Raw genomic sequence first — 17,463 nt, 5'->3', positions numbered from 1 at the left:
CAAAAGCAAAGGAGAAGGAGAAGAAGAGAGAAAGAAAGAGAAGGAGGAAGAGAAAGGGAAAGGGAAGGAGAAGGAGAAGAAATGGAGAGCAAATAAAGGGAGGAGAAAAGAAAGAAAGAAAAGACATGGAGAGAAAACCAAGAGAAAGAAAAGAAATGGCGTAAAAAGAAAGGGAGAGAAAAGGAAGGGGTAGGGCAAGAAAGTGAAGAGAAAAAAGAGGGGAGAAAAAAGGTGTAGAAAGGAAGGGGGAGAGAAAAGTGAGGGCAAAAAAGGGGGAGAAAAGGGGGGAGAAGAAGAAAAGGGAGCAAAGAAGATGGAGCTAAGAGAAGAGGAGAAAGAGGAGGGAGAAAAGGAAGAGGGAGAAAAAAGGAAGAGGGAGAAAAAGGGGGGGGGGAGAAAGAAAGGGGAGCAAAAGGGTGAAAAAAGCGGCCAAATGAAGGGGTGCTAGAAAAGGGGAGGAAAGGGAGAGGGAGAAAAGGGAGGAAGAAGAAAGGGGGAGAAAAAGAGTGAGAAAAGGGAGAAGAAAAGGAGGGGAAGGGGAAATAAGCAAGAGAGAAGCAAAGGGGGACTAAAAAAGGAGGGTGGAAATGGGAGAGAAAGGGGAACAAAGAGAGGAGGAAGAAAGGGGAGAGAAAAGGAGGGAGATAAGCAAGCGAGGGAAAAAATGGAGAGAGAAGAAGAAGGGAGAAGAAGGGGGAGGTAAGAAAGCGTGAGAAAAGAGGTGTCAGGAAAAAAGGGGGAGAAAAGAGTGAAGAGAAATGGGGAGAAAAAGCAAAGGGAGAAGAAAGGAGGAGAAAAAAGGGGGAAGAAAAATGGGGAGAAAGGAGGGGGAAATAGCAAAAAGGCGGGGAGGGGGGAAGAAATAAAAGGGAGAGAAAAGAAAGGCAGAGAGAAAAATGAGGAGAAAAAAGGGGTGGGAGAGGGGAGCTAAGAAAAGAGGGAAGAAAAGAGGGGAAGCTAAAAGGGGAGAAAAGCGGGGAGAGAGGCAGAGCAAAAAGGGGGGAGAGAAAAAAGGGGGAAGGAAAAAGGGGAGGAAAAGAGGGGGGAGAAAAAAGGGGGGGAAAGCCTGAGGAGGAAAAAGAGGGAGAGAAAAGGGAAGAGGAGAGGGGAGAGGAAAAAGGAGGAGGGGCAAGGGGGCAAGAAGCGGAGGGGAAAGGCCAAAGGGGGAGAAAGAAGGGGGAAGGAAAAGGGGAAGGAAAGAAGGGAAAGGAATAGAAAAAAGGGGGAGAGAAATGGGAGAAATCAAAGGGGTAGAAAAGAAAGGCAGAGCAAAGACGGGGAGAAAAAGGGGGTGGAAAGGAGGAGCTAAGAAAAGAGGGAAGAAAGAAGGGGAAGGAAAAGGGGGAGAGAAATGGGAGGAAAAGGGGAGAGAAAAGGGGGAAGAAAGAAGGGGGGAGAAAAGAAAGCAGGAGAAAAAGAGGGGGAGAGAGAAAGGAGGAGGAAAGGGTGAGAGAAAAAGGGGGAGCAAAAAAGAGGGGGACCAAAAGCAGGGGAGAAAAGGGGGGAGAAAAAAGGTGGGGGAAAATGGAGAGAAAAGAAAGGAGGGGAGAAAAAGAAGGGAGATAAAAGGTGGAGAAAAAAGGGAGGGAGGGAGGAGGGGGAGAGGAAAAGGCGGAGAAGAAAGGGTGAGAAAAGCGGGGAGAGAAAAAGGGGGAAGAAAAAGGGGGGAGAAAAAAGGAAGAAAATAAGCGAAGGCAGAAGAAAAATGGGAGACGGGAGGAAAATGGTGGGAAAGGGGGAGAAAAGAAAAGAGGGAAGAAAAGAGGGGAAGACGAAAGGGGAGGAAAAAGGGGGAGATAAGAAAGCAAGAGAAAAAAGGGGGAGAGAAAAAAGAGGTAGAAAAAAATGGAGAAAAGAGTGGAGAAAAAGGGAGAGAGGAAAAAGGGGGAGAGCAATTGAGGAGAAAAAAGGGGGAGAAGAAAAAGGGGGAGGAAGGGGGAGAAAAGGGGGGAGAAGAAAAGGGGGAGAAAGAAGAAAGGGAGAAAAAAGGGAAGAAAGAAGGGGGAAGAAAGAAGGGGGAAAAGAGGGGGGGAGGAAGAGAAAAGGGGGAGAAAAGAAAGGCAGAGAAAAGGTGGGGGGGAAGGGGGGCTGGAAAGGGGGAGATGAGAAAAGAGGGAAGAGCAAAGGGGAAGAGAAGGCAGGACAGGAATGGGAGAAAAAAGGGGGAGAAAAGGTGGAGAGGAAAGGGGGCAGGAAAGCAGGGGGAACAAAAAGGGAGGAGAAAAAGGTGAGGAAAAAATGGGGAGAACATCAAAGAAGGGAGGAAAAAAAGGGAGCTAAAGGGGGGAGAAAAAAGGGGGGAAGGGGGAGAAAAGAGGGAAGAAAAAGGGAAGAAAAAGTGGGAAGAAGAGAAGGGGGACAAAGATGGGAGAAAAAAGGGGGAAGATGATAAAGGGGGGGGAAGGGAGGAAAAGGGGTGAGAAAAAAAGGGAGGAGAAGGGAAGGGAAAAAAGGGGGAGAAAAAATGGGGAGAAGAACTGGGGAGAAAAGCGGGGAGAAAAGAAACGGGGAGATGAGCAAGGCGGATAAGGGGGGAGATTAGCAAGGGGGAGATAAGGAAGCAGGGAGAAAAAGGAGGGGAAGAGAAGGAGGGGAAGCAAAGGAAGGGGAAGAAAAGCGGGGGAAGAAAAGAAAGGGGCCAAAGAAGAAAGGGAAAAAAAGGACAGGGAAAAGGGAAAGGAAAGAGAAAAAAGGAAAGACAAAAGGAAAGACAAAAGGGACGAAGGAAAGGAAAGGAAAAAGGAGAAGGTAAAAAGGAAGGAAAAAAAGGAAAGAACAAAAAGGAAAGGAACCCCTCCCCCCCCCCCCAACCCCGCCTTTGGCGGCATCCTCATCCCCTTGTAACAGCGGGAACCCTGCCGGGACGGGCAGTGTGCTTCTACCTGTGGGAACTTGTCTGTGGTTAGCACCGACCTCCCCGTTGAGGGCCCCGGGGAGCCTCGGACCGGGAGCAGGGGGACTTTGGATTTACGCCCGTGTAACTTCACTGCAATAAAGCCCTTTTCCGCAGGACGATTTGACGGCTCCTTGTCTCTCCCTGCAACACTCGGGCGCCAAATGTCCTCCACCGACTTTGGGATGGTTCTGCAGGTGCGGCGGGGCTGTTTGCATGCCCTGGCGTGCACACCGCCCTAGCAGCAGGGCAAGGCACTGAGCAGCGGTAGCACTGCTGCTGCTGCTGCTGCTGCTGTTGTGGGAGAGGGCAAGGGAGATTTGGGGAAGCAATGCCTCTGTGCCAGGGAGTCAAGGGCCACCGCCGAGAGCAGCAGTCCCCAGGGAGGGGCAGAGAGAAGCTGCCGAGAGGTGATGCTGCTCCAGAAGGGGCGTGCGAGAGAAGGAGGCCACGGGCACGGCAGGGCTGCTGCTTCCCGGGTGCGGCTGTTGCCCGGACACCGAGGAAAGGGGCAGGAGAGCACCTGGCCTGGCAGGAGGCGCGAGCGGCAGAAGCCGCATGCTGGCAGGCTGCAGCTAGGGAAGGTGCCCCCTCCGTCGGCCCCTGTCAGCAGGGGCACTCTCCTCGCAAGGCAGCCGAAGGAGAGGGGCCCGCTGCCACTTGCAAAAGGCATTGGCCATTCTCGGCTATCTGCAGCTCTTCCGTCGCGTGGCGTTCAGCTCTCCCTTGCAGAAACCAGAAGCATTTTGTCCCGCTGGCACGCATGGGCAGGAAGAGACGGCCCATGCCGTTGGTGCAGAGGAAAGACCCAGAGGCCACAGAAGCCTCCAACTGCCTCTAAGCAGAAACACAAGGATTTCTTTGGCAGGGGCTGACTCACTGCAGTATGGGACTGTGAGCAGCCTGGGGGTGCCAGGAAGAGGACGTGCCCGTTTCCTGGCCTCTAAGCAGCCCAGACAACCCAGGGAGGAGGAGCCCAGGCACTTGCCCAGAGAGGAAGGGGGTCTCTCTTTGGGCCCAAGGGGGTGGCCCAGGGCCGACGGGACAGTGATGCTCAGCAAGCTTAGCCGGCCTCCCAATACTCAGCACACATGGGCCTGAACCTTCCCACTTCCAGCTTCTGGCTAAGAAAAGAGGCCTTGGTCCTCTGGGAGCCTCTTTCCAGGCACTTGCAGCACGCCGAAGGAAAGCAAGAGAGGGGCACCAAACCCAGAGGAGCTCTACACATCGGTCACAAGCAAGGGCTAGGGGGAAGGAGTTGCCTAAAACTGTGGTCCAGCCCCTCTCAGCTTGCTCTTGCAAGTGCAAGAAGCACCACGATTGAACAAGACCTAAATGTAAACGCACCCCACAGGAGATGTAGCCCCTCCCTCCTCTCCAGAGAGCCTTTGTCTCCCTCCATCTCTTTCCTTAAGGACTTGCCCTGTCAGTCCACCTGTCCCTTTACACAGGTGACCTCCAGACACGCACTTGGCAGGCCTCCAAAGACTAGAAGCCCACAGAAAGCAGAGGGCTTTGCTTTAGTGCGCCACGTTCTGCCTTCAGCTCGGAAAACTGCTTTACCCAGCTACCAGAGCGCCCGACCACAAGCACGGGGCCAGCCCAGCCCTCCTGGCCTCCAAGGCTAAGGCCCCTGAACCACTGTTGCCAACAGGGGAATTCTCTGGGGGCCTTTGCCAAAGCTGCCTTTGGCTCCCTAGCCACAAAGACCAAAAGCCCTTTGACCAACAGCTGCATCAAGGGGAGCTGCCTTTGGGCACAGGAGCCAAGTGATGTCGGCGAGGCCCCTCTGCTCCTTGGGCTACTCCGTGACGACTATTGCACCCCATGCTTCGCACATCCCGTTTTCTGTTTAAGTGCCAGGAAGACACTCTAATCATACCAGCATGAGTAAAGCAGAAGAGCCAAGCATTGCCGTGGCAGACAATGCTGGAATTAAGCCTCCTGCTGGGGCCGCCTGAATGAAGCTCCTGGCGTCTGCATCCTGCGGCTCTTTTAAATCACACGATGCACTCTCTTCTTGCCAACCAAATGCACCTGGCCTGGGGAGGAAGCATGGCTGAGCTGCAAAGGGGAAAAGCTGAGCTCTGGCATTGCCCGGCTCAGCTCGCCCAGCACAGCAGCCTGCCTTTGAGCAGCACGGCACGTCTGGTTTTCTAGGCTTTGCAAGAGCAAAGAGAAGAACAAGGGAGTTCAGAGAATCGCAGAACGGTGGAGGCTGGAAGGCACCGTCAGAGACCATGCGCTCCTAGCGCCCTGCTCAAGCAGGCTCAGCTAGAGCAGGCTGCCCAGGACCGTGTGCAGACAACTTCTGAATATCCCCAAGGACGGCGTCTCCACAAGCCCTCTGAGCAACCTGTGCCAGTGCTCAGGCACCCTCACCGCAAAAGAGTTTTGCGTAGCTTCAGACGGAATTGCCTGTGCAATTTCAGTTTCTGCCCGTTGCCTCTCGTCCTGTCGCTGGGCAACGCTGAAAGAATTCAAGCGCAGGGAGGCTTTGGCCTTCCCAGCCCTAGTGCTGCTTGCTCCAACAATGTCCCTGCGTTCCTCCCAGGTCACCTCTCCCTGCTTCCACCTTCTGCACACTTCCTTCTTCTGTCTGGCTTTTGCCAGCACCTCCTTGTTCGTCCAGGCAGGCTTCCCATGCCCTTTGCTCAGCTCCTGGCTCAATGGCATGGACTGTTCTGGAGCTTGGCAGAGGGGATGCTGGACTATCAAGCAGCTTTCTCGGAGCCCTCTTCCCTCTCGAGCCTTGTCCCATGGGACACTTCCTCCTGGAGCAGCGCACCCTCGTGCACCAGCGAGCTGCAATCTCTTGCTCTACCACACACATCTCAGCCACTTGCTGAGAGGAGAGCAATTGCAGCAAAAGCACTTTGGCGTCCCCTCGAGAGCCGAGCACCGGTGAAGGCTGAGAGAAGGACCATCGCTGCCGCTTTCACAGCCATTGGGACTGGCACTCACATGCAGACCGCACACATGGCTACCTCCATTTCCCTATCTGTATACAAGCATTTTCGTGAGCCTGCCTCATCTCCTGCGCAGTCTGCCTTTGAGTCTCTCTGCAGACTCCTGGGACGCACCTGAGTCGAGGTGGGATTCAGCTGCCCAAAAGCCCGTGTCTACAGGCATTTGGGTATGCCAGGGCACCACCAGGAATTGCCAAAGGCATCACAAATGGATGCCGGTCCTGGAGCTTAGGCAGCTGAATCCTGCCCTAAACTCTTCTCTGACTGTGGCTGGAGCCGAGATTCCCGCTTCACATGGGGAGGCCACATGTTGGCACCTGGAGGGGAGGTCACTCTCATCGCCGGCTCACCACTACCGGGACTGAGTGCAGAGGAAGCGTGAAAGCTGGGAAAGTTGGGACACCGCCTGGGCCCTGATGTGATCTCCAGCGGGCACAGGCCCCCTTGCTTGCCCCCTCCACAGCTTGAGGCCTCCTGTCCCAGCAGCAACAGGGCATGTTGCAGCCGTGCGGGGAGGCGTGTGCATTGGGGGTTTTCACTGACACAGAGCCAGCTGCTGAAGCCGGCAGCTCCTCCAACACCAAGCCCAGAGACGCAGAGCAAAGGGGGCATGGCGGGAGCCAGCAGCGGTGCCCGGCCCCACCAGCTGCGCTCCCACCCCGCAGACGGGACAATGCCGTGGCGGCGTCGGAGGTGCCGGGCAGCGGGGAGACTCCCCTTTGCGCCCGCGGCCCGCGGCCCACGCCCCGGCGCTGCCCCGCGACCCGGCCGCCGCATCACAATGTGCCACAGTGGCACCGGGGTGGCCACGGCCACCAGCGCCCGCCCGGCCCCAGTGCGGCGCTGTGCCAGTGCGGGGCAGCGGGGAGACGCAGGCTCCCGGCCCAGCGCAGCGGCACTACTCGGCACAGGCGCACCGCTCTTGCCTTGGCGCAGGCCTGACCGGCGCCTGGCGCTGCCCGGCGCGGGGCACGCACGCACCGCAGCCCTCTGCCCGCACACGGCGCCATGGGACAGGCCAACTGCTGCGGCACCCGGGGCGCTGCCGGCCCCGCTGCCGGCACGCAGGCACAGCCTGGGGACCCTGGCCGTGCGGCTCCTCGCGCCGGCCTCGGGCTCGTGCCCAGGGGAGCCTCCCGGCCCCCGGCGCCGCTTGGTGCCTTTGTGTCGCGCAGGAGCCCCCGGCTCCTGCTCAGCGACCGCGTGCAGGTGACTCGGCACCAGCGGACGAGGGACAGGCACCTCCTGCTCTTCTCCGACGCCATCGCCATCGCCAGATTCAGGTAAGAAGAGCAACCAGAGCCGTCCTCCCCCCCGCCACCGCCTCTGCCACCTGCCCCCAGGCACCGCTGCTCCCCGCATCTGCTCCCACCGGAGCAGAAAGTGCCTCCTCGGGGCTGCTCTTCCCATTGCTTCCTTCCTCAACAGCACCCCTCGACAAGGAACAGCAATGCTGCCAAATCCTGCTGCTCACAGCCTCTAGCATCCAGTCGCCCGGAAGGAGGCCTTCCTCCTCTCCTCACTGCCTCGCCCAGGGCTCCATGCCCTTTGCTCCCCACGACCACTTGTGCTCCATATGGCCTGCAGCCCCCTGCATGGGTGCACCTGCGCTGCGGGCAGGGACAGCCTTGCCCTTTAATTCGGGGAGGTGTGAGCGGAAAGGGGCAGGCTCCGCGTGTTGCCACCCTGACCGGCAGCCTCTGAGCAAGCGCCCGCCAGCACTGCTTTGCAGCAGCGACTTCTCCAGAGTGCCCTGTGTGCGTGCTGGCACGCAGGCTGCTTTCTGCCGCCCGAGCCCCGCGCTGGCTGCCCCAAGCCTCTGCCCCCGGCACACGGCTCTCCCCGGGAGGCCTGCTGCGGCTGCCCCCAGCACACAGCCTCCAAGGCGGTCCCTGCTCTTCCTCCTGGCAGATGTGGTTCCACCTTCCTGCTCAAGCACCGGGTGCCTCTCAGCGACCTCTGGGTGCTGTGCGAGAAGGACGAGGCGGCGTGCGGCTGTGAAGACGAGGAGGACGTTTTTGGCCTCAAATGCGCCAATTCCCTCGTCCTGGTCTGGACCACCAAGGTCTGCGTGGTCACCTTCCGGTGAGTCTTGGGGGCGCGCCCAGGGCTGGGGGGGTGCAGGGCACCGTGCTCGCCTTCAGTCCTCTCCGGGCTTGCTGGGGCTCAGCCCCGGCTGCGGCAGAGAAAGCAGAGGCCCCGCTGCGCTTTCAGACGCACCCACGGGCACCTCCAGGTGTGCACAAGCCACCCGCCACCGCCGCCACGACCCTGCAGCTCTGCTCAGCCCAGCGACACTGTGGGGGGACACCGAGCGGGGGCTCTGGTGTACGGCGGTGTGGAGCGGTGCCAAGCAGGCCAGCTGTGTCTGGGGCCCTGTGCCACTCCCCAGCAGCAGCAGCAGCAGCAGCAGCAGCAGCAGCAGCAGCAGCAGCAGCAGGAGCGGGCTCTGAGGCTGTTTCTCCTTCTCGCTGCAGGTCGCAGGAGGTGAAGGAGCGGTGGCTGAACACCATGCTCAGGTGAGCCCTGCCGGGGAACTCAGCCTGCCTGCGGCGGCGTCAAGGCTGCAGGCGGTGCAGAGCTGCCGGGGCAGCTGCCCGCAGCACAGCAGCACGGGAGGTGGGGGAAAGGGACGCCCCCTGCGCGGGGCAGCTCTGGGGCCGAGCGGCAGCAGCTGCTTCGCCTTGGCACGGCAAACGAACACCAGCGCCCTGGAGCTGGCCCCACAGCTCCTGGCTTGCGTGGATGGGGAGCCCGAGCCGCCGCTGCCCTTTTCCCGACGCAAGAGGCCCGGAGGCAGCGGGGCCGGGGGCGCTGCAGAGCAGTGCTGCCAGCCAGCGCCGCACGAAGCTCTGCTGTGCCAGGGTGGCGTGGGGGTGCGGGGCTGGTGTCGGGGCAGCGAGCAGAGGGGGCTGCCTGTGACCGAGCTCTGCCTTCGTCCCTGCGCTGTGCCCAGGCAAAGCCCAGGAGCCCAGGAGACCCGGCTCAGCCGCCTGCCCTGCCTTCGGCTCCTCATCAAGTCCGTCGGCTTCGACGCTCCCGTAAGTGTCCCGGGGGTTTCCGCTGTGCCCCGAGCGCCACGGGGCTTTGGGGAAGGGCCCCCGCCACCAGCTGCTCACGTGGCTTCTCTGCTCTCTTGCCTAGTCGGGGTCGCCGACTGCCCGCAGCGTGGAGGCCTTGACTGCGGCGGAGGTGAGTAGGGGCTGCCTCTGCCCCGGCCCTGGCTGGGTGCTGGCGGGAGGCATCGGAGTTTCGGGAGGGCACGTGGCAGGGCCCGAAGCCCTGCAGACACCGGTCGGTCGCTGCTGCATGGGGCCATTCCTGCAGCCCAGCATCTCCTCCACAGGAGTGTGACGACCTCGGCTCTTCGCTGCAGCTGCTCACAGCTCTCTGCGTGCCTGAAGCAGCTCCGGAGGCACCCGAGCACACGGGCAGCTCCGCAGGTAGGACGATGCACTGAGCATTGGCACCGAGCAGGGCTGCTGGTGCCAGTTGTGCAGCTGGAGATCGCAAGGCGCCTGTGGCCATGCCGAGGGGGGCAGAGGGCTCGAGACCTTCTGGCAGTGCTTTCCTCCTGCCACACTTCCCAGAAGTTCACAATGACAATACTCACTGCACAAAAGGCATCGCACGTGCTGAACCTCTGTAGCCCTTTGCTCTTCACAGCGCTGCTCGCTAGGGACTGCAGCTGCATTCCCCGGGCAGGATACTGCCCCCGCGGGGACTTGGCTCTCCTCCTGAACTGCTCCTCACCTCCATAGCTGCTAAGGTTGCCCCTTGCCATGTGCCATGTGCCATGTGCCATGTGCCATGTGCCATGTGCGGGGCTGCGTGCTCCCACCGGGAAAATCCCCTTTCGGCCCTTCAGAGGCCCAGGAAAAAGGAGCTGACAGCCTCTTTCTCCCCACAGCACACCCAGGTGCTGCTCTGGAGGACGCCTCTGCCCTCCACAGCCCAGAGGCTGAAGCTGCCTGCGGCCCCCCAACCGCTGAGACGCAGCAGCCCAGAGGCAGAAGCCCCAGCGGGAGGCGCAGAAATGCCTCTTGCGTCTCTGCTCCTCCACTGCCTGCTCAGAGCAAGGAGCTCGGCACGCTGCGCAGGAGCCTCTCGGAGGCGGCCCTGTCCTTCCCGGGCCGCTGGCGAGGCTGCAGAAGGCGCCAGAGGGGCACCAGCCGGGCGCCCAGTGTTGCGGATGGTCAGCAACAGCTGGGCATGGAGAAGGGGGCCCTGGAAAAGCCACTTGCCATGGAGGCGGCACCACTCTCGGCTGCCTCTGCACCCGCACCGTCCTCCAGGTGCTCCCTGGAGAGCTGCCGGGCTGCTTCGCAGGGCCCCTCCGTAAGCCTCCTGGGAGCTGCTGCCATTCCCGCTTGCTGCTTGCCGGCGGCGAGAGCTGCGAGAAAGAGAAGGAGACGGAGGAGGAGACAGAGAAGGAAAAGAAGAAGGAGAGAGAGAAGGAGAAAGAGGGAGACAAAGAGAAGGCGAAAGAGAAGGCGAAAGAGAAGGAGAAGGCGAAGGCAAAAGCAAAGGAGAAGGAGAAGAAGAGAGAAAGAAAGAGAAGGAGGAAGAGAAAGGGAAAGGGAAGGAGAAGGAGAAGAAATGGAGAGCAAATAAAGGGAGGAGAAAAGAAAGAAAGAAAAGACATGGAGAGAAAACCAAGAGAAAGAAAAGAAATGGCGTAAAAAGAAAGGGAGAGAAAAGGAAGGGGTAGGGCAAGAAAGTGAAGAGAAAAAAGAGGGGAGAAAAAAGGTGTAGAAAGGAAGGGGGAGAGAAAAGTGAGGGCAAAAAAGGGGGAGAAAAGGGGGGAGAAGAAGAAAAGGGAGCAAAGAAGATGGAGCTAAGAGAAGAGGAGAAAGAGGAGGGAGAAAAGGAAGAGGGAGAAAAAAGGAAGAGGGAGAAAAAGGGGGGGGGGAGAAAGAAAGGGGAGCAAAAGGGTGAAAAAAGCGGCCAAATGAAGGGGTGCTAGAAAAGGGGAGGAAAGGGAGAGGGAGAAAAGGGAGGAAGAAGAAAGGGGGAGAAAAAGAGTGAGAAAAGGGAGAAGAAAAGGAGGGGAAGGGGAAATAAGCAAGAGAGAAGCAAAGGGGGACTAAAAAAGGAGGGTGGAAATGGGAGAGAAAGGGGAACAAAGAGAGGAGGAAGAAAGGGGAGAGAAAAGGAGGGAGATAAGCAAGCGAGGGAAAAAATGGAGAGAGAAGAAGAAGGGAGAAGAAGGGGGAGGTAAGAAAGCGTGAGAAAAGAGGTGTCAGGAAAAAAGGGGGAGAAAAGAGTGAAGAGAAATGGGGAGAAAAAGCAAAGGGAGAAGAAAGGAGGAGAAAAAAGGGGGAAGAAAAATGGGGAGAAAGGAGGGGGAAATAGCAAAAAGGCGGGGAGGGGGGAAGAAATAAAAGGGAGAGAAAAGAAAGGCAGAGAGAAAAATGAGGAGAAAAAAGGGGTGGGAGAGGGGAGCTAAGAAAAGAGGGAAGAAAAGAGGGGAAGCTAAAAGGGGAGAAAAGCGGGGAGAGAGGCAGAGCAAAAAGGGGGGAGAGAAAAAAGGGGGAAGGAAAAAGGGGAGGAAAAGAGGGGGGAGAAAAAAGGGGGGGAAAGCCTGAGGAGGAAAAAGAGGGAGAGAAAAGGGAAGAGGAGAGGGGAGAGGAAAAAGGAGGAGGGGCAAGGGGGCAAGAAGCGGAGGGGAAAGGCCAAAGGGGGAGAAAGAAGGGGGAAGGAAAAGGGGAAGGAAAGAAGGGAAAGGAATAGAAAAAAGGGGGAGAGAAATGGGAGAAATCAAAGGGGTAGAAAAGAAAGGCAGAGCAAAGACGGGGAGAAAAAGGGGGTGGAAAGGAGGAGCTAAGAAAAGAGGGAAGAAAAAAGGGGAAGGAAAAGGGGGAGAGAAATGGGAGGAAAAGGGGAGAGAAAAGGGGGAAGAAAGAAGGGGGGAGAAAAGAAAGCAGGAGAAAAAGAGGGGGAGAGAGAAAGGAGGAGGAAAGGGTGAGAGAAAAAGGGGGAGCAAAAAAGAGGGGGACCAAAAGCAGGGGAGAAAAGGGGGGAGAAAAAAGGTGGGGGAAAATGGAGAGAAAAGAAAGGAGGGGAGAAAAAGAAGGGAGATAAAAGGTGGAGAAAAAAGGGAGGGAGGAGGGGGAGAGGAAAAGGCAGAGAAGAAAGGGTGAGAAAAGCGGGGAGAGAAAAAGGGGGAAGAAAAAGGGGGGAGAAAAAAGGAAGAAAATAAGCGAAGGCAGAAGAAAAATGGGAGACGGGAGGAAAATGGTGGGAAAGGGGGAGAAAAGAAAAGAGGGAAGAAAAGAGGGGAAGACGAAAGGGGAGGAAAAAGGGGGAGATAAGAAAGCAAGAGAAAAAAGGGGGAGAGAAAAAAGAGGTAGAAAAAAATGGAGAAAAGAGTGGAGAAAAAGGGAGAGAGGAAAAAGGGGGAGAGCAATTGAGGAGAAAAAAGGGGGAGAAGAAAAAGGGGGAGGAAGGGGGAGAAAAGGGGGGAGAAGAAAAGGGGGAGAAAGAAGAAAGGGAGAAAAAAGGGAAGAAAGAAGGGGGAAGAAAGAAGGGGGAAAAGAGGGGGGGAGGAAGAGAAAAGGGGGAGAAAAGAAAGGCAGAGAAAAGGTGGGGGGGAAGGGGGGCTGGAAAGGGGGAGATGAGAAAAGAGGGAAGAGCAAAGGGGAAGAGAAGGCAGGACAGGAATGGGAGAAAAAAGGGGGAGAAAAGGTGGAGAGGAAAGGGGGCAGGAAAGCAGGGGGAACAAAAAGGGAGGAGAAAAAGGTGAGGAAAAAATGGGGAGAACATCAAAGAAGGGAGGAAAAAAAGGGAGCTAAAGGGGGGAGAAAAAAGGGGGGAAGGGGGAGAAAAGAGGGAAGAAAAAGGGAAGAAAAAGTGGGAAGAAGAGAAGGGGGACAAAGATGGGAGAAAAAAGGGGGAAGATGATAAAGGGGGGGAAGGGAGGAAAAGGGGTGAGAAAAAAAGGGAGGAGAAGGGAAGGGAAAAAAGGGGGAGAAAAAATGGGGAGAAGAACTGGGGAGAAAAGCGGGGAGAAAAGAAACGGGGAGATGAGCAAGGCGGATAAGGGGGGAGATTAGCAAGGGGGAGATAAGGAAGCAGGGAGAAAAAGGAGGGGAAGAGAAGGAGGGGAAGCAAAGGAAGGGGAAGAAAAGCGGGGGAAGAAAAGAAAGGGGCCAAAGAAGAAAGGGGAAAAAAAGGACAGGGAAAAGGGAAAGGAAAGAGAAAAAAGGAAAGACAAAAGGAAAGACAAAAGGGACGAAGGAAAGGAAAGGAAAAAGGAGAAGGTAAAAAGGAAGGAAAAAAAGGAAAGAACAAAAAGGAAAGGAACCCCTCCCCCCCCCCCAACCCCGCCTTTGGCGGCATCCTCATCCCCTTGTAACAGCGGGAACCCTGCCGGGACGGGCAGTGTGCTTCTACCTGTGGGAACTTGTCTGTGGTTAGCACCGACCTCCCCGTTGAGGGCCCCGGGGAGCCTCGGACCGGGAGCAGGGGGACTTTGGATTTACGCCCGTGTAACTTCACTGCAATAAAGCCCTTTTCCGCAGGACGATTTGACGGCTCCTTGTCTCTCCCTGCAACACTCGGGCGCCAAATGTCCTCCACCGACTTTGGGATGGTTCTGCAGGTGCGGCGGGGCTGTTTGCATGCCCTGGCGTGCACACCGCCCTAGCAGCAGGGCAAGGCACTGAGCAGCGGTAGCACTGCTGCTGCTGCTGCTGCTGCTGTTGTGGGAGAGGGCAAGGGAGATTTGGGGAAGCAATGCCTCTGTGCCAGGGAGTCAAGGGCCACCGCCGAGAGCAGCAGTCCCCAGGGAGGGGCAGAGAGAAGCTGCCGAGAGGTGATGCTGCTCCAGAAGGGGCGTGCGAGAGAAGGAGGCCACGGGCACGGCAGGGCTGCTGCTTCCCGGGTGCGGCTGTTGCCCGGACACCGAGGAAAGGGGCAGGAGAGCACCTGGCCTGGCAGGAGGCGCGAGCGGCAGAAGCCGCATGCTGGCAGGCTGCAGCTAGGGAAGGTGCCCCCTCCGTCGGCCCCTGTCAGCAGGGGCACTCTCCTCGCAAGGCAGCCGAAGGAGAGGGGCCCGCTGCCACTTGCAAAAGGCATTGGCCATTCTCGGCTATCTGCAGCTCTTCCGTCGCGTGGCGTTCAGCTCTCCCTTGCAGAAACCAGAAGCATTTTGTCCCGCTGGCACGCATGGGCAGGAAGAGACGGCCCATGCCGTTGGTGCAGAGGAAAGACCCAGAGGCCACAGAAGCCTCCAACTGCCTCTAAGCAGAAACACAAGGATTTCTTTGGCAGGGGCTGACTCACTGCAGTATGGGACTGTGAGCAGCCTGGGGGTGCCAGGAAGAGGACGTGCCCGTTTCCTGGCCTCTAAGCAGCCCAGACAACCCAGGGAGGAGGAGCCCAGGCACTTGCCCAGAGAGGAAGGGGGTCTCTCTTTGGGCCCAAGGGGGTGGCCCAGGGCCGACGGGACAGTGATGCTCAGCAAGCTTAGCCGGCCTCCCAATACTCAGCACACATGGGCCTGAACCTTCCCACTTCCAGCTTCTGGCTAAGAAAAGAGGCCTTGGTCCTCTGGGAGCCTCTTTCCAGGCACTTGCAGCACGCCGAAGGAAAGCAAGAGAGGGGCACCAAACCCAGAGGAGCTCTACACATCGGTCACAAGCAAGGGCTAGGGGGAAGGAGTTGCCTAAAACTGTGGTCCAGCCCCTCTCAGCTTGCTCTTGCAAGTGCAAGAAGCACCACGATTGAACAAGACCTAAATGTAAACGCACCCCACAGGAGATGTAGCCCCTCCCTCCTCTCCAGAGAGCCTTTGTCTCCCTCCATCTCTTTCCTTAAGGACTTGCCCTGTCAGTCCACCTGTCCCTTTACACAGGTGACCTCCAGACACGCACTTGGCAGGCCTCCAAAGACTAGAAGCCCACAGAAAGCAGAGGGCTTTGCTTTAGTGCGCCACGTTCTGCCTTCAGCTCGGAAAACTGCTTTACCCAGCTACCAGAGCGCCCGACCACAAGCACGGGGCCAGCCCAGCCCTCCTGGCCTCCAAGGCTAAGGCCCCTGAACCACTGTCGCCAACAGGGGAATTCTCTGGGGGCCTTTGCCAAAGCTGCCTTTGGCTCCCTAGCCACAAAGACCAAAAGCCCTTTGACCAACAGCTGCATCAAGGGGAGCTGCCTTTGGGCACAGGAGCCAAGTGATGTCGGCGAGGCCCCTCTGCTCCTTGGGCTACTCCGTGACGACTATTGCACCCCATGCTTCGCACATCCCGTTTTCTGTTTAAGTGCCAGGAAGACACTCTAATCATACCAGCATGAGTAAAGCAGAAGAGCCAAGCATTGCCGTGGCAGACAATGCTGGAATTAAGCCTCCTGCTGGGGCCGCCTGAATGAAGCTCCTGGCGTCTGCATCCTGCGGCTCTTTTAAATCACACGATGCACTCTCTTCTTGCCAACCAAATGCACCTGGCCTGGGGAGGAAGCATGGCTGAGCTGCAAAGGGGAAAAGCTGAGCTCTGGCATTGCCCGGCTCAGCTCGCCCAGCACAGCAGCCTGCCTTTGAGCAGCACGGCACGTCTGGTTTTCTAGGCTTTGCAAGAGCAAAGAGAAGAACAAGGGAGTTCAGAGAATCGCAGAACGGTGGAGGCTGGAAGGCACCGTCAGAGACCATGCGCTCCTAGCGCCCTGCTCAAGCAGGCTCAGCTAGAGCAGGCTGCCCAGGACCGTGTGCAGACAACTTCTGAATATCCCCAAGGACGGCGTCTCCACAAGCCCTCTGAGCAACCTGTGCCAGTGCTCAGGCACCCTCACCGCAAAAGAGTTTTGCGTAGCTTCAGACGGAATTGCCTGTGCAATTTCAGTTTCTGCCCGTTGCCTCTCGTCCTGTCGCTGGGCAACGCTGAAAGAATTCAAGCGCAGGGAGGCTTTGGCCTTCCCAGCCCTAGTGCTGCTTGCTCCAACAATGTCCCTGCGTTCCTCCCAGGTCACCTCTCCCTGCTTCCACCTTCTGCACACTTGCTTCTTCTGTCTGGCTTTTGCCAGCACCTCCTTGTTCGTCCAGGCAGGCTTCCCATGCCCTTTGCTCAGCTCCTGGCTCAATGGCATGGACTGTTCTGGAGCTTGGCAGAGGGGATGCTGGACTATCAAGCAGCTTTCTCGGAGCCCTCTTCCCTCTCGAGCCTTGTCCCATGGGACACTTCCTCCTGGAGCAGCGCACCCTCGTGCACCAGCGAGCTGCAATCTCTTGCTCTACCACACACATCTCAGCCACTTGCTGAGAGGAGAGCAATTGCAGCAAAAGCACTTTGGCGTCCCCTCGAGAGCCGAGCACCGGTGAAGGCTGAGAGAAGGACCATCGCTGCCGCTTTCACAGCCATTGGGACTGGCACTCACATGCAGACCGCACACATGGCTACCTCCATTTCCCTATCTGTATACAAGCATTTTCGTGAGCCTGCCTCATCTCCTGCGCAGTCTGCCTTTGAGTCTCTCTGCAGACTCCTGGGACGCACCTGAGTCGAGGTGGGATTCAGCTGCCCAAAAGCCCGTGTCTACAGGCATTTGGGTATGCCAGGGCACCACCAGGAATTGCCAAAGGCATCACAAATGGATGCCGGTCCTGGAGCTTAGGCAGCTGAATCCTGCCCTAAACTCTTCTCTGACTGTGGCTGGAGCCGAGATTCCCGCTTCACATGGGGAGGCCACATGTTGGCACCTGGAGGGGAGGTCACTCTCATCGCCGGCTCACCACTACCGGGACTGAGTGCAGAGGAAGCGTGAAAGCTGGGAAAGTTGGGACACCGCCTGGGCCCTGATGTGATCTCCAGCGGGCACAGGCCCCCTTGCTTGCCCCCTCCACAGCTTGAGGCCTCCTGTCCCAGCAGCAACAGGGCATGTTGCAGCCGTGCGGGGAGGCGTGTGCATTGGGGGTTTTCACTGACACAGAGCCAGCTGCTGAAGCCGGCAGCTCCTCCAACACCAAGCCCGGAGACGCAGAGCAAAGGGGGCATGGCGGGAGCCAGCAGCGGTGCCCGGCCCCACCAGCTGCGCTCCCACCCCGCAGACGGGACAATGCCGTGGCGGCGTCGGAGGTGCCGGGCAGCGGGGAGACTCCCCTTTGCGCCCGCGGCCCGCGGCCCACGCCCCGGCGCTGCCCCGCGACCCGGCCGCCGCATCACAATGTGCCACAGTGGCACCGGGGTGGCCACGGCCACCAGCGCCCGCCCGGCCCCAGTGCGGCGCTGTGCCAGTGCGGGGCAGCGGGGAGACGCAGGCTCCCGGCCCAGCGCAGCGGCACTACTCGGCACAGGCGCACCGCTCTTGCCTTGGCGCAGGCCTGACCGGCGCCTGGCGCTGCCCGGCGCGGGGCACGCACGCACCGCAGCCCTCTGCCCGCACACGGCGCCATGGGACAGGCCAGCTGCTGCGGCACCCGGGGCGCTGCCGGCCCCGCTGCCGGCATGCAGGCACAGCCTGGGGACCCTGGCCGTGCGGCTCCTCGCGCCGGCCTCGGGCTCGTGCCCAGGGGAGCCTCCCGGCCCCCGGCGCCGCTTGGTGCCTTTGTGTCGCGCAGGAGCCCCCGGCTCCTGCTCAGCGACCGCGTGCAGGTGACTCGGCACCAGCG

Source organism: Apteryx mantelli, chromosome 13 (genome assembly GCF_036417845.1).
Source record: "Apteryx mantelli isolate bAptMan1 chromosome 13, bAptMan1.hap1, whole genome shotgun sequence".
Taxonomy (NCBI): Eukaryota; Metazoa; Chordata; class Aves; order Apterygiformes; family Apterygidae; genus Apteryx; species Apteryx mantelli.
This window is presented reverse-complemented; position numbering follows the sequence as displayed.